The sequence below is a fragment of the Drosophila gunungcola genome, unplaced genomic scaffold (assembly GCF_025200985.1).
Source record: "Drosophila gunungcola strain Sukarami unplaced genomic scaffold, Dgunungcola_SK_2 000018F, whole genome shotgun sequence".
Lineage (NCBI taxonomy): Eukaryota > Metazoa > Arthropoda > Insecta > Diptera > Drosophilidae > Drosophila > Drosophila gunungcola.
The window spans coordinates 11,607-27,914 of NW_026453200.1; the positions used below are offsets into that span (position 1 = coordinate 11,607).

Genomic DNA, 16,308 nt, shown 5'->3' on the forward strand with positions numbered 1-16,308 from the left:
AGTGCGTGTGAGTTTGGTGCAGGATGTCCTTGCCGTGGGGGGTGTTTATTGGCGTCGACTGCCGCCGTTGCCCCTGCACCCCAATTTGTTATCATTAATTAAACGACAAGGCATTGAAATTTATTACACGCGTAGTTTTACTTCCCTTCTCCCTTTTTTTCCGTTCATCCGCTTCACGCAATGGGAAGTTTTGCTTACGGGAGGAAACTTTTGCGACATAAATTGAGGCAATTGTTAAAACTAAAATCCTCGCACAAACTGTACGAAATTTCTGCGTCACGACTCGAGTTGAGAATTGTTTTTACCACAAGAAAAAAGTTTCCAAGAGAGAGGGAAAACCTTGAGCAAAAGTGTGTGTGTGTGCGAGTGTGCGTACTCATGCGTGATTCCCACAATCAAAACTTAACTATCTCACCATAATTGCGTGCACTTGTCTGTTGTTGGTGTATTTAATGAAATTTTATTCGTAGCATTCCCTCCAATCTCGGCAGCTCTGCAGAGCCTCCTGTGGTTTGGCTACCCCACCATCCCACCATACCCCCATTCCCGTGTTCCTCCTCCGAAACTCCTCTCAAGGAATTCCCAGAGCAACTTTTTGTGTGCACACGCACATGTGGATTTCCATACGTTGTTGCCATGACTTCCACTGCGGCTCTGACTCCGGTCTTCTGACTCTGGATCTGGCCCTGGGAACTTGGTTCCTGTTGTCGCTGGCTGCCGACGGTGGGACGCTCCTCCTCATCCTCCTCCAACAGGAGCTGCAGGATACGGAAATAGGAACCTCCACACTCGGAAAAGTATTTGATGCAAATTAATATAATAATAAATAATAATATAAAGTTGCATATTGATTGATTAACGTTTCTTATTATATATTTTGTTTTATTATACATAATTTCTAAGTCAATAGTCTATGCAAGCTATTATTTCATTTTTATAAAATTATAAGTAGCTCTAAAAACCTATACTTAGAATACTAAACTACTCCATGAGCGGAAGTCCTCTAGCAGCTATAGCTCTAATCATTTTTTGTGAGCTCTTAGTTTTAAATATAAGTTAGCATTATATAAATAATAGAATTTGTAAAGATCTAAATATTGAAATGTTCATTTTTGATATTCATTGCTTTTTTATTTATATAGCTACGGACTAGCCGTATATATTACATCTATATAATAAATAAATTATAAAGTATTTATTGGGCTTCATTTTTCTAAATTTAAAAATTTTCAACAAAAAAAATTACATTATTTAGTTAGCCGAAATCCCTTCTTGATTTAAGTTTTGCAGCCATTTTCATTATAACTTTTGTTTCCAGTGCAAGAAGGTGGCAAGGATCAGGTGAAGTTAAAACGGAAAACAGTTCAACTTTTTGCAGCTCAATTAATAAACAACTAAAGAGGAAGCTGCTAATTGTGTACGCAGTCGTACGTGTATTCGACTGTGAAATATAGCACAAATAACAATTTCCACTTTTCGGCACCACCATCAGAGGATAGCCATCTGCTCCAAGTGCAGGCCGAAACAGTTTATCCGCGTTTACTGTCAAATAATGAAATTGCTGCCGCTGATTTATTTTGTTGACATCGCAGCTGTTGCCTTTTATTTTCAATTTTGATTGCCACATGACACGTCCCTAAACGAGATCCTTCGTCCACTCTAGCCATTCGCATTCGCATCCACATCCACATTCACATCCATCTATCCATCCATCTATCCACTTGGCCACAGCCCACAAACAATGCGATAACAACAAATCAATTCAACGCAAGCTGCCTCAACTAATAAAAGCGATTCACTTTCGGGGAAATTCAACACAAACCCTCGACTAGTTTAGGCGAATGTATCACAGAGATATTTTCTAAGAGCTGAACAATAACACACAAAAAACAAGCACTTACATTGCCTTGAAGTACAGACGTTAATATACCCTTCAAAATTTGTATGTCTTATACTAGACAACTATAGGCAATGTTGATATATTTGTAATATTTTTTATTTTTTAATGAGTTTCATTTTTCTGGCATTTGGCAACAATAAGTTAAATTTTTAAAACGATGTTTATAATTTTATATTCTTGCCGAAAAATAATTGAAGTCAAAATATGAAAGAAGAACTAGTAGCTTGCATGAATACACAACTAAGTCATCTAAAGACTTTAACAAAACATATTTTGTAACAATATTAGTTTAGATCCGTGCCAACCTTTGCGCATAGTGGGTATACAGAGAAGACATTTTTTGCCTGCAAAATATTGCCATTGAAAACAAATAAAGTTGTATGCTTTCATAAAAGGCGGCAGTGTGGAGGAAAACCAGTGGGAGACCAACAGACAAAATACTGGACCTGGTGGGCGTGGTGGTCAGAGGAAAACAGTAGCGGAAAGAAAAAACTCCTTCAAGTATTTTATAGTCCACATTGCCAGGCATTTGATTTGATTTCGATTTATGGCCGTCTCATCTCGCTTACGTTTTTGTTTTTGTGGACGTGATAGCTGCTTCGATGTCGCTGGGCGAAAAGGGAAAATGGGCTAAGTGCTCAGGTGGAGGGATCCGGTTCGACAAATGCAATTAACGCTTCATGAACTAATAAACTGGCTGCCTCGAGTCAACTGTGCCTTGTTGCCTATTAATTTTAATTAAGTTCGGGTTAATGAATTTTATTGCATCTCCGTGCAATCCCTCATCCTTAGTGCTTATTTTTCATATCCATTATGGTGATTTTTTCAATGGTACACTCGCAGTTTTGTGTAAATTGAAAGAGGTAAAAGCATTTGTTGCAAATGACATAAGAGTTAAAATGTATTTATTTGGATCATTATCTTATAATAAAATACCAATATGAAGAGTGGAAATGGATTTAATTTTAAATTTATTCCATTAATTTTTGTTTGAACTCATTAAAATCAAAAAGCGTTAAAAGCTGTATTGCTTGTAGAGCTTTTATTTTATATATTTGGTTTCATTGAATTTAATTACAGATGAATTTATAAAATACGTTTATTTCCATTAACCATTCAATTATTTGTTTAATTTAAATATAATTTTTTGAGATGGATGTAAAATGTAATATAATTTTTTTGGTATTTCCACTTCCATACGTAAAGCCCATTAATAATATAGCCTCTTAAGTATCTCTTTAGCTGGCTTTTAAATTATTTACTCCATTACACAAGCTCAGAAAAAATGAAGGTAAAACAAGAAGGAAAGCAAACTTCGGCAAGCCGAAGTTCATATACCCTTGCAGCTATTGCATTAATTAAATACTTTTGAAAACATTTAAATTATGATTTACTTGAGTATGTGCTAAAAAAAAACATTGAAACTATGATTATTTGCAGCTCATTATTAGATAGTTTATTTATATATTTTATTATTTCTATGGAGCTATATGCTATAGACGTCCGATTTTGATAAAATTTTATACCATAATTCTGAAATAATTAAACATTGCTATATGTCGAAGAACTAAACAAAAAATTAAAAAACAGAAAAGTTATAATTTTTTTTCATTTATTTTTCCGATTGTTCCTATGGGAGCTATATGCTATAGTCGTTCCGATTTTGATGAAATTGAAACCGTAATTCTGAAATATAAACCATTACTATATCTCGAAGAACTAAACAAAAAATTAAAAAACAGCAAAGTTATAATTTTTTTTCATTTATTTTTCCGATTGTTCCTATGGGAGCTATATGCTATAGTCGTCCGATTTTGATGAAATTTAAACCGTAAATCGGAAATATTTTACCATTACTATATGTCGAAGAACTAAACAAAAAATTAAAAAACAGCAAAGTTATAATTTTTTTTCATTTATTTTTCCGATTGTTCCTATGGGAGCTATATGCTATAGTCGTCCGATCCGGCTCGTTCCGACTTATATACTACCTGCAATAGAAAGACAACTTTTGGGAAAGTTTCATGCAGATAGCTTTAAAACTGAGAGACTAGTTTGCATATAAACGGACGGACAGACGGACAGACGACAGACAGACGGACGGACAGACGGACATGGCTAGATCGACTCTCCTAGTGATGCTGATCAAGAATATATACTTTATAGGGTCGGAAACGTCTCCTTCACTGCGTTGCAAACTTCTGACTGAAATTATAATACCCTCTGCAAGGGTATAAAAAGGGAGGCAACAGAATTACAATAACAACAAACCAAGCACCAAATCAAATGTTCAAGGGTATGGTTAGATCGAATCTCCAAGAGATGCTGATCAAAATATATACTTACAGGGTCGGATATGTTTCCTTCACTGCGTTGCAAACTGCCGATTGAATTTATAATACTCCCTGCAAGTTTAAACGAAAATGTCGTGGGCGGTTTTTGAAAACTTAACTTAAATAAAGTTTTTGTTTGTTTTTTTTTTGTAAAACTAAACTACTATGTTAGGTCAGCGTGATTGAAACTAAATTTTCAACATCTTGTATGTAGCTTCCTGGTTTAAAATAAGCCTAATAACCGTCAAGCAAAGGCTCATTTCATTTTGACAAGTTCAAATAAAAAGTATTTTCGAATAATTTTTAAACGAAGCATCGGTTCTAAGCGAGTTGAGTGTCTTTCGACGCCTATTTTCAAAAAGAATCTTGATATTTCGGTGTAGTTGGACTACCCTGATTCAGAAAATGACACAAATTTTTGTATGGTACCTATTTAGTCATAACTTAGATTAATTGCTAAACAATTTGAAAGAATTACTTAGACTTTCAACGTGAACCACTTAGTCATGAAACGGGGCATACCACTCTGCGAGCAAATTAAACCACCACAACGGGTCCGTGTTGCAAGGGTTCTAAGTATTTACTTATTATCGACTTTACTTAACGACGTTATTGTAAAAATTTGAATTGTACCGCCAAAACTGTTTCGCTATTCTCACCACTCACCAAGGAGAAGCGAAAGTGGCGAAAAATCAGTAATAAACGAATCTTTGGAAATGATGCATTCGAGTGCGTTCCGTTTGGGATAAAGTTGCTGGCCTGAAACAGGCACAATTCGCAATCTGCTATTTCGGGAAAATAGTTCCATATTTTTGAAGTGTAAATAACGTTTTCACCTGTTTTATTTTTTATCTCCAGTTATGCTAAAAAAATTTCAGTCATCGATAGCTTATTTTAATAGAAATATATTCTTTAAAGTTCCTTTTATAGATGCTAAGCCAATAGCTAATAAAGTCAACCACCTACCGGATTGATCTTTGGAGTATTTATCGATTAAAATTTGTAAACCAATGTTTTAAACGTTTCCAATACCAACTGCCAAATAAAAAACTGCACAACTTCTAAAGTTATTATCTTTTATATTGCTTTATACGCTCATAACTAATTATTGTTTATTGGGTATATGTAGCGAGTGCCATAACTCCTCAGACCGTATAAAAGTACGAGTTTGGGACGAAGACAACGATCTTAAGTCAAAACTTCGGCAGAAATTAACCCGAGAGTCGGACGACTTCTTGGGTCAAACAATTATAGAGGTTCGTACGCTTTCCGGTGAAGGATGTTTGGTACAACTTGGAGAAGCGCACAGACAAATCGGCCGTATCAGGTGCGATACGGCTTCACATATCCGTTGAAATAAAGGGCGAGGAGAAGGTAGCTCCTTATCATGTTCAATATACCTGCTTGCACGAGAATCTGTTTCATTATCTTTGTGAAGAAAACATCGGAATGGTAAGCATTTTGTATTATTTATTACCTTAAGATTGGCTTACCTCATTTAAATAATGCAACTTTGAAATAATGTTAAAGGTTAAATTGCCAACCCAGAAGGCGACGATGCTTGGAAACTGTATTTTGACGAAATTCCCGAGAGATTGTCGATGAGTTTTCTATGCGGTATGGAATTGAGAACATCTATCAAGCTATGACGCACTTTCATTGCTTATCTGCCAAATACCTTTGCCCCGGAGTACCAGCCGTAATGAGCACACTGTTGGCAAATATAAATGCATATTATGCTCATACAACTGCTTCTTCAGCTGTGTCGGCCAGTGATCGATTTGCGGCCAGCAATTTTGGGGTATTTAGTCTACTTACTTAATTAACAATGATAATATTTTACAAAACCTGCTAAATTATTTATTAGAAAGAAAAATTTGTAAAGCTGCTGGACCAGTTGCACAACTCACTTAGAATTGATTTGTCAATGTATGAAAACAACTTCCCTGCATCGAGCCCGGAAAAGTTAATGGATCTAAGTCGACAGTCGATTATTGACGAGCATTACCTTTTTCCGCATGAAGGTAATTGAACTGTAAATTTAGATTGAATCAAATATATTAAATATATATCCACACAGGGCCAAGAGCTATCTAGTCCTCCGAGGGCGAGCACAGTGGTTAAGGACTGTGTTAAAGCTTGCCTGAGATCAACTTATCAGTTCTTGTTCGAGAACTGCTATGAACTCTACAACAGAGAATTTCAGGTAAACGGCTTTAACCTATAGAATAACTATTGTTTAGAATTATTCGTTTTATATGAGGTGAAAAAGGGTTTGGTATAGGTAGATCAAATGTTTTACTTCTCAAATATTTTTGGCCACGTCAAAGGAGTCATTTCCTGGTCGCAGTATATTATTTCTGGATCTCTGGCAGGAAAAAAAAACCTTGCTTTTTTTTGAAAACTGGGTGGTGCTCTCATTTGCAAACCCGTCCAACAACCCATCAGCTTCCCTTTCTTGTCGCCAAAGTTGGCAAATGCATCGGTCGCATTATGGATGTCCTGTTGGCAGTAAGGATATCCGTTAACTCCCTCATATTCATTGTTTTTTAATTCATTTCGTTTTGAGTTGCGACAATTCAAAAGTAAACAAACCTAAGTCAGCTGTTCGTGCCACTCATATTTCGGAGTAGCCATTAGCTAAATGCTAAGCGCCAATGGAAAGATCACTAATGCGGCAATGGAATTAGGCTACAAGGCATTAAAAATATATGCGACTACAAACCATTCCCTCCGAAGGTTTTAGAAAAAATTAGTGAAAACGATAGTTATCGATATTTGTTAGTGCAACCACTAAAAAACTAGTTTTTCTATGAAAGAATGGCGCAATTTTGTATTTCTTTTGAATATACAACTTTCAAGAACTGTTGGTTTCTCTTTCTTGCGTATTGAACGCAATCTTTATGCGAAATATACACAAGTACTTTGAACGTAGGCAGAAAATTAAATAAGCTTTAAATTAATCGATAGTTTAATATTCAATTGAATACTTAATAATGCACCAGGAAGTGCAAGTTTGTTTGACCTTTTTGATAATTCTGGTTCTCTTTTTTTGGGTCAATAGCTTTAGATATAGTCGTTCGTACAGATTTAAAAACCATTTTTTAAAAACTTATTTTGTGAAAAAAAAACCCTATTTTCGTTTCTAAAGCTTAAAGATTCTGGTTTATAAAAATAATTGCAATCATTCAGAAATAATGGCAATTAACATTTATTTTCTAAATAGCTCGAAAAAAATTATGTATTCTTGATAAGTAACTCTTTATTCTTGAACACACAGGTTGATCCCAACGAAGCAAAACGCGCGCCGGATGATCATGAACCCAAACTGGATAGCGTAGACTTCTGGCACAAGCTTATAGCTTTGATCGTGTCAGTGATAGATGAGATAAAAACAGCTATGGCACAGTTTTAAACCAATTTCCTCAGGAACTAAATATTGGCCAGGTAAACTTGCCACTGGAGTGTAATATATTTGTAAATCTTGTTTAATTTAATACATGTGTGCAGCTATCAGAATCCTCAATGTGCATCTTTTGCTGTGGCCATGAGTATGCACTTGAAGAGCACGAGCAGCATCGTCTTTGCAAGTCATCGGCTTATATGATCTTCACTTTCGAGTTAAATGGCTGTATAGTAACTACGTTAAAGAGGTGCCTCCCTACAAAGGAGCAGTTCCCGATTATCCAGCATGGTTTGAGCCTTTGTGATGCAATGGCTAATGAGAACGACGACGTATCACTGGAATATCTTCACGGCGCATTTAAGCGAGACCAAAAAGACGGGGTAAGAATTATTAGGAAACAAGAGACTTGTTCGAGTTAAAACAATGTACCTAAAGCCACAAAATTTATAATACTTTTTTTAAAATCCATTCGTCACGCTCAGAAAAAAAAGCCTGCGTAGGCAAATACCTAGATGAAACGGTCCGAATGGAAACATTTAAAAGTGTATTTATTCAGTCGAATGCCTATTCATATTTCGTCACAAAATTTGATATCAGATATTTTGTTTGTTAAAGGTGCGATCGTCACGACTTTTTTCCTCCTTAAGAGGTAATTTTGTTTGAAATATAGTAAATGTTAAGAAATCATATAATATAAAGATTTAAGGTGCTACACCGGTGTCAACTTTTAGATATTTTTTTTAAAGAAAGAGTTTTTGAAATTTGTTTGCACATATTAAGGGGTTTCTGTGTAGAAAGGGTTAAATACAGAAGGCCGAAAAAGCGAGTTTTTGGAAATTTTTTCTGAGAAAACTATTTAATTTAATTATCTGATAATTTGTACACATGTTATGTTATATTTTAACGGTATTTAAACATTTAGTATTGGAAAGTATATTTATTTGGAATTGAGCTACAGCTAATCTCCGGGATTAAGGCGTTTTTATTGACCACTATATCTTTGGACTAAATCCTCCGAAATTAAAAATTCAATAAAATCAAGAGATAAAGTATTTTCAAATCTATTAATTAACCGAAGGAATAAGCAAAATATTTTTTTTGACAAAATGATGTAACTTCGAATATGTTCACCGGAACGATATGACACATTTACAAAATACAATAAAAAAAATATATATATTTTTAAAATGTTAACTATATAACACCTTAAGGTGAGGTTTCAACTTTATTTTAAGATTTTTTAACATTGTAAACTATCGATAGGGCCAACCTATCTCCTTAACTCAAGTACATTTTATTAAACTTGTGCAGGTCTCTAGTGGTTATTTTAAAAACCATTCAATATTAAATGCCATTACTATTTTCCTTGGGTTGCAGTTTCAAAAGAGCAGCGAACACGCGCTTTTTTCAAATTCGGTTGTCGACGTTTTTACGCAATTGACGCAATGTTTCGATGTTGTTAGCAAACTCGAGTGTCCTGATCCAGAAATTTGGAAACGTTACATGAGGCGTTTTGCTAAAACAATCGTAAAAGTGCTAATAGCTTATGCGGATATTGTAAAAGTAGAATTTCCAGATCACATGAAGGATGAAAGAATTGTGAGTAGACAAAGTGCCAAGTGCCTTCATAATAACATTAACTTTTATAAACGCACCAATTTCTTCCACTTTTGTGCCATTAGGCTTGCATACTTATGAACAACATTCAACAACTGAGAGTGCAGTTGGAAAGAATGTTTGAGTCTATGGGAGGGGATAAGCTAGAGGAGGACGCAGCCAACATTTTGAAGGAACTTCAGCAGAATTTAAATTCAGCACTGGACGATTTGGCATCACAATTCGCTATCAGGTGGGCATAAATCAACCTTTTGAATGAATAAAGATTTTAATACCTAATTGCCTTTAGCTTGGAGCCGCGAATAACTCAGTCTGTAAGAGAACTTGGTGATATGCTACTTTCTATCAAAGGAGGTAGTGGGACTCTGGCAGCTGGGAACCTAGCCGCTCAAAGAAACACGGTTGCCGTCGAGGCCGATGAAGTTTTAAGGCCGCTTATGGATTTGCTCGACGGCTCTTTAACTCTATATGCCCAATCGTGTGAAAAGACCGTACTAAAGAGGTTACTAAAGGAGCTATGGAAATTGTGATGCGAATATTAGAAAAAAACTATTGTTCTACCACCAATGACTGATAAAACCGTACGTATACCGATTTTTTAATGATGATGATAATATGATGACATATAATTGTACTTTTTTAAATAGATGATGTTTAAGCACCTTACTGACAATGCAAAAAACTTAGCATCCAATGCAAAAATTGAAGACATGGGCCGACTGTTTAAGTCACATATGGCAGGGAAGCAGGATGTTAAAAGTGCGCTTAGTGGTGTAATGGACATATCGAAGGAAGTCGAAAAGAACTTGTCACCCAAACAGTGTGCCGTGCTTGACGTTGCCTTAGATACAATAAAACAATATTTCCACGCCGGTGGCAATGGACTGAAAAAGACGTTTCTGGAAAAATCGTCCGAACTGCAAAGTTTACGTTACGCACTCAGTTTATATACGCAAATGACAGACACACTAATCAAAACATTTATATCTAGTCAAGTTCATGAGGGTAAGTACAATTTGATGTGCTCAAACTGTTGGATATACTTTATTGAACGTATGGTTGTTAATAATTTTATACAGCCCTGCTAGTGTTAAAACATTGCTTAGATGTTTATGATATCGCCGATATGCGTCTGGATGCGTCAGCTATACTTAAAGCTCTCGCAATCGTTTTCTATCATGCGTGAATAGATCAGGACAGAAAACCCAGACGATCGTACTATTTTATATCATTTTTTAGACGATACAGTTTAAACTGTTTTTTTATTTAATTGGATTTTATATAACATTAAAAGACAAATTTCTGGGTATTATCTAATTCTTTTTATTTCAAAAAAGTAATGACGCCCATTAACATGACTTGAAAAATTTACATATATACCCTGTATTATAATTACAATAAAAAGTTTTCCTTTACCGATTTCCCGTTAAATAAACTAGTTTTTCAAATAGTCGTAGAAAAATTTTTTTTTACGACCTGATCAACCAGAATTCTAAAATTTTTGAAACTGACAAACAGACACGGGAAAATGTAGATATTGAGATATACTAAAAAAAGTTTTGAATAACTTTTGCACGGAGCTTTGGATCCAAGCAAAAATTTATCTGCGCCAAAAAAAAAAAAATTCACACTCCACTTAAATAAAGCTTTAGTATGTTACTGTCACCACCCTTTCTCCTGAACAAATGAATATTCCGAAAGTCTTGGCAATCCCTATTCTTTAAGCGGTTCCTTTTGGTTGTGTACTACTCGTAACGATCGGACCATCCCAGCAGATTTTCAATTCTGGACACGCTTTGGTGCGTTTCGTCACTACGAGTACTGCCGTCCATAGTAATAATTTTTTATTGAAATATTCAGACTTCAGTAAGGGGGGATAGGTTCTTAATGGCGAAAAAACGAAGATTTTTATGATTTTTTAGTTTAATTACAAATTATTATACAACTTTTAAAGAATGTAGGAAAAAATGTTCAAAGAAAAATAATAAAAACAAGAAGGGAAGCAAACTTCGGCAAGCCGAAGTTCATATACCCTTGCAGCTATTGCAAAAATGAAATATTTTTTAAAACATTAAAATTATGATTTACTTGCGTATATGTCTAAAAACATTGAAGCTATGATGATTTGCAGCTCAATTATTATATAGTTATTTTATATATTTTTATAATCAATGGGAGCTATATGATATAGTCGTCCGATTTGATGCAATTTAAACCGTAATTCAGAAATATTTAACCATGACTATATGTCGAAGAACTAATAGAAAAATAAACAAGAAGGAAAGCAAACTTCGGCAAGCCGAAGTTCATATACCCTTGCAGCTATTGCATTAATTAAATACTTTTGAAAACATTTAAATTATGATTTACTTGAGTATGTGCTAAAAAAAAACATTGAAACTATGATTATTTGCAGCTCAATTATTAGATAGTTATTTTATATATTTTTATTATTTCTATGGGAGCTATATGCTATAGACGTCCGATTTTGATAAAATTTATACCATAATTCTGAAATAATTAAACATTGCTATATGTCGAAGAACTAAACAAAAAATTAAAAAACAGAAAAGTTATAATTTTTTTCATTTATTTTTCCGATTGTTCCTATGGGAGCTATATGCTATAGTCGTCCGATTTTGATGAAATTGAAACCGTAATTCTGAAATATTAAACCATTACTATATCTCGAAGAACTAAACAAAAAATTAAAAAACAGCAAAGTTATAATTTTTTTTCATTTATTTTTCCGATTGTTCCTATGGGAGCTATATGCTATAGTCGTCCGATTTTGATGAAATTTAAACCGTAAATCGGAAATATTTTACCATTACTATATGTCGAAGAACTAAACAAAAATTAAAAAACAGCAAAGTTATAATTTTTTTTCATTTATTTTTCCGATTGTTCCTATGGGAGCTATATGCTATAGTCGTCCGATCCGGCTCGTTCCGACTTATATACTACCTGCAATAGAAAGACAACTTTTGGGAAAGTTTCATGCAGATAGCTTTAAAACTGAGAGACTAGTTTGCATATAAACGGACGGACAGACGGACAGACGGACAGACGGACATGGCTAGATCGACTCTCCTAGTGATGCTGATCAAGAATATATATACTTTATAGGGTCGGAAACGTCTCCTTCACTGCGTTGCAAACTTCTGACTGAAATTATAATACCCTCTGCAAGGGTATAAAAATTAAAATCGATTGTTCCTATTGCTCGTTCCGACTTATGTACTACCTGCAATAGAAACAACTTTTGGGAAAGTTTCATGCAGATAGCTTTACTAACTGAGAGACTAGTTTGCGTAGAAACGGACGGACAGACGGACATGGGTAGATCGACTCGCCTAGTCTAGTAATTCTGATCAAGAATATATATACTTTATAGGGTCGGAGATGTCTCCTTCACTGCGTTGCAAATTTCTGACTGAAATAATAATACCCTCTGCAAGAGTATAAAAATAAGCCAGGCGCCTTAAAAAAAATGGTTTGCGGTGAACATTATAACTCGTGACGAAGTATCAAAAAATATGTATATAACTTTTAAAGCTAATGAATTTTTTGAGGTAATCACGAGGTTTTTGTTTTATTTTTTTTTTCTATTTTTTTGAGCACTACAAAAACGGTCGGTCGTTTGAAACCCTGTTACTCTGTTAGTTTTTACTCGGATTGACTTAAAATTTGTACAGAACATTCTAAACTTATTTTTAAATCAGAAAAAAAAAGTTTAAACCCCCCTCAATGTTTGTGCTTCTTACTTTATTCCTTTTTTTTCTTGATGCAGTTGATCCTGAAAACGCCGAGGAAAGTGTCGGCGAAATTTCCGTGCAAATAGACTTGTTCTCTCATCCAGGCACCGGTGAACACAAAGTAAACGTAAAAGGTAAGTCAAAATAAGTATTTGAAACATATATTTATAACAAGTTGTATGTAACGCTTTTTCTTCACCTTCAGTTGTTGCTGCTAATGATCTTAAATGGCAAATACCGTCCGGTATGTTTAGACCATTTGTTGACATCAATTTAATCGGACCACACCTACAAGAAAAAAAAAGGAAATTCGCTACTAAGTCAAAGTCAAACAATTGGTCACCCAAATACAACGAGTCGTTCAGCTTGTAAGTCCTTGTTAAACATAAAAACTTGAATTGGTTGATATTTTCAAAATGTGTCTTATTAGCACTATTGGAAATGAGGAGCAGCTAGACTTTTTTGAGTTGCACATTTGCGTTAAGGACTATTGTTTGCCCGTGACGATCGACTCGTAGGCGTAGCTGTAATCCCACTAAAAGATATTTCAGAAAAGGTTCGGAATGCTTTTAAAAATAAAATACATTTCAAACATGTAATTTATGTTATAACTGACAGGGTTCTGTCGCCTGCTGGTTACCCTTAATGAGACGTATTGAAATGGACGAAACGGGCTGGACCATTTTAAGGATTTTATCACAACGTAACAATGATGAAGTAGCCAAGGAATTTGTCAAGCTGAAATCGGAAATACGACAGGAGCCAACGATGGGCACATAAATCTACAAATTCACCTATTACATAATATTACTTTGACAAAATAGCTATTTTATTTTTTCCGGTGTTCTGTATTACAAGTATTCCCATATAGCAAAATCATACAAAAAATATGCAATATAAATATATATCTAAACACTATGTATGTTCATTGACGTAAACCTGTATATCATAACTCCACCACGTTCACAGAAATGACTTACATCAAGCCTCGATGTTTATATTGTCATATCCAATATTGAAAAGAGCACTTAGAAAGATAACCAAATAATCACACTATTTCTAACTTCTGTCTATACACAATTATGTTTAACTGATCAGCTGTAATACATCCGCATACATTCGTGCATTTGTACATAATGCAGGCAAGACGCTTATATAATTTTTTATATTTATTTACTAAATCCATATTCATCTGTAAATTTAAAAATCACTACATGCACATTCCTATTTCTGTAAATAAGTACCTGTATAAATATTAATTGGTAATTCTCAAACATATTTGTTAAAGATACTTCACATAAGTACACAATAAGTCCATGTGAATCCTTATTTTTTTCTATTGCAATAAAAGATATATAAAATTACAAATCAATCAACAAAATAAATATACATTTTTCAAAGAAATATTGAATTTGAACTTTTAGATGTCCCCGAAGAATACGTAAAGACATTACTCATTACGTCAAGATTTGGGAAAAAGCCAACAGGTCAAGCATCTTTGTTTATGTTTTAATGAGTCACAACTGTTTAGTTCAGCTGAAATCGGTAGGATGTGCAAGCCGGAGTTTCATTTATTTCAAAAATCCCAACGGTTTTTCAGGGATGGAAGGCGTGGAAAGAGGGCTGCACCGAAAAAACATGGGCTAACTATCGCATAAATTGGTCCGTCAAAGTTCGTCAAATTTTGATGGCGGACTAACTGGGAAGTTTTTGGAACGGCAAAACATTATGGACCATCCCTTCAACAGATGGTGGAAGGCGAATGGATATCTGTGGAAATACGATATCAGGACTGCAGGCAAAAAGTTCCGACCAGCATTTTAGTTTATGTTGTGGAAACCATATTGATGTCAAATTTCCGTTTCCCACACAGTCCGTCCGTGCGAAAAAGATGGCAAATGTGAAGCTCCGATTCCCACAGAGCACATCCACAACCAATAACAGCTATGGCTCATCACAATATAAGTAAAGATTGTTAGAGTGAATTTTGTAAGACTAAATATAACAATTTACCAACTATTCGCCAGTGGCATCAGATTTTTTTGGCAGTAAATTCCGATAATGTATAATTTTGTTCAAAACATCCGGAACATCGATTTTATAGGTTATTTCCACAGAGATCTATCCACCTTCCACCATCCGTTGCAGGGATGGTCCATAAGGTTTTGCAGTTCAAAAATCTTCCCAGTTAGTCTGCCGTTAAAGTTTGTCGGACTTTGTCGGACTAATTTATGCGATAGTTAGCTGATGTTTCTGCGGTGCAGCCCTCTTTCCCCTCAGTCCATCCCTGAAAAACCGTTGGGATTTTTGAAAAGAGTGATACTCCGGTTTCCACAGAGCACATCCTCCTTTCACCTTCCTATTTCAGCTGATCTTAACAGCTGTAGCTCATCAAAACATAAACAAAGATGGTTGACCTGTTGACTTTTTTTACGTTTTAACGAGCCACAGCTGTTCAGATTATCTGAAATCGGAAGGTGGAAGGTTGATTTGCTCTGTGGAAATCGGAGTTTCATATTTGTTGAAAATTCCAACCGTATCCAACGGATGAATTGTGTGGAATGAGGGCATTAGTTTATTTATGTTGTGGAAGCCATATTGAAGTCAAAGTCCAGTTTCCCTGTTGCATCAGATTTTATTGGCAGTAAAATCCGATAGGGAATAATTTTGTTCAAAACATTTGAAACATCGATTTTAACAAACGTCGAAGTTTTTCAAAGCCTACATCGCAAAGAATAATAGTCTAGTTACACTCAAGCACGTCCGATAGGGAATAATTTTGTTCAAAACATTCGAAACATCGATTTTAACAAACGTCGAAGTTTTTCAAAGCCTACATCGCAAAGAATAATAGTCTAGTTACACTCAAGCACGTCTGCTATCGATATCGAAATGGACGCAATGAAGCATAATAGACAGTTACAATTAACAGACGTGCTTCATTGCGTCTGTACAGCTGCTCTTTGTTTTGATTTATCGGGAAATTTGTCGGTCGTTAGCGGTGATACATCCTCCAACATCCGCAATGAAGCAACCCAAGAGTAATTAGGCCCTTAGGAAACATTTTAGTGTATAGCACCGTGTGACAAGCTTTGTGACGACTCTAACATCTAAAAATACTGGCTTTTCTGCTTTATAGACTATTCGGACAGGCGGCTTTTCTGCTTCAGCGACCAAATTCAAATTTTGGGGAAATCCAGCAGAAATTATTGGACCGGGTGTTCACCATAGTCCATCATAGGCCAGGTGTTACAGGTACTGTTTGAAAATTGCCCTAGCTTTGTTTTTCTTAGC

The 16,308-nt window shown here is 35.0% G+C and overlaps 1 pseudogene; it reads left to right on the top strand.

Moving 5' to 3' along the window:
- Positions 1-611: 611 nt before the first annotated feature.
- Positions 612-14,418, top strand: LOC128263763 (protein unc-13 homolog A-like; annotated as a pseudogene).
- The last annotated feature ends 1,890 nt before the right edge of the window (positions 14,419-16,308 follow it).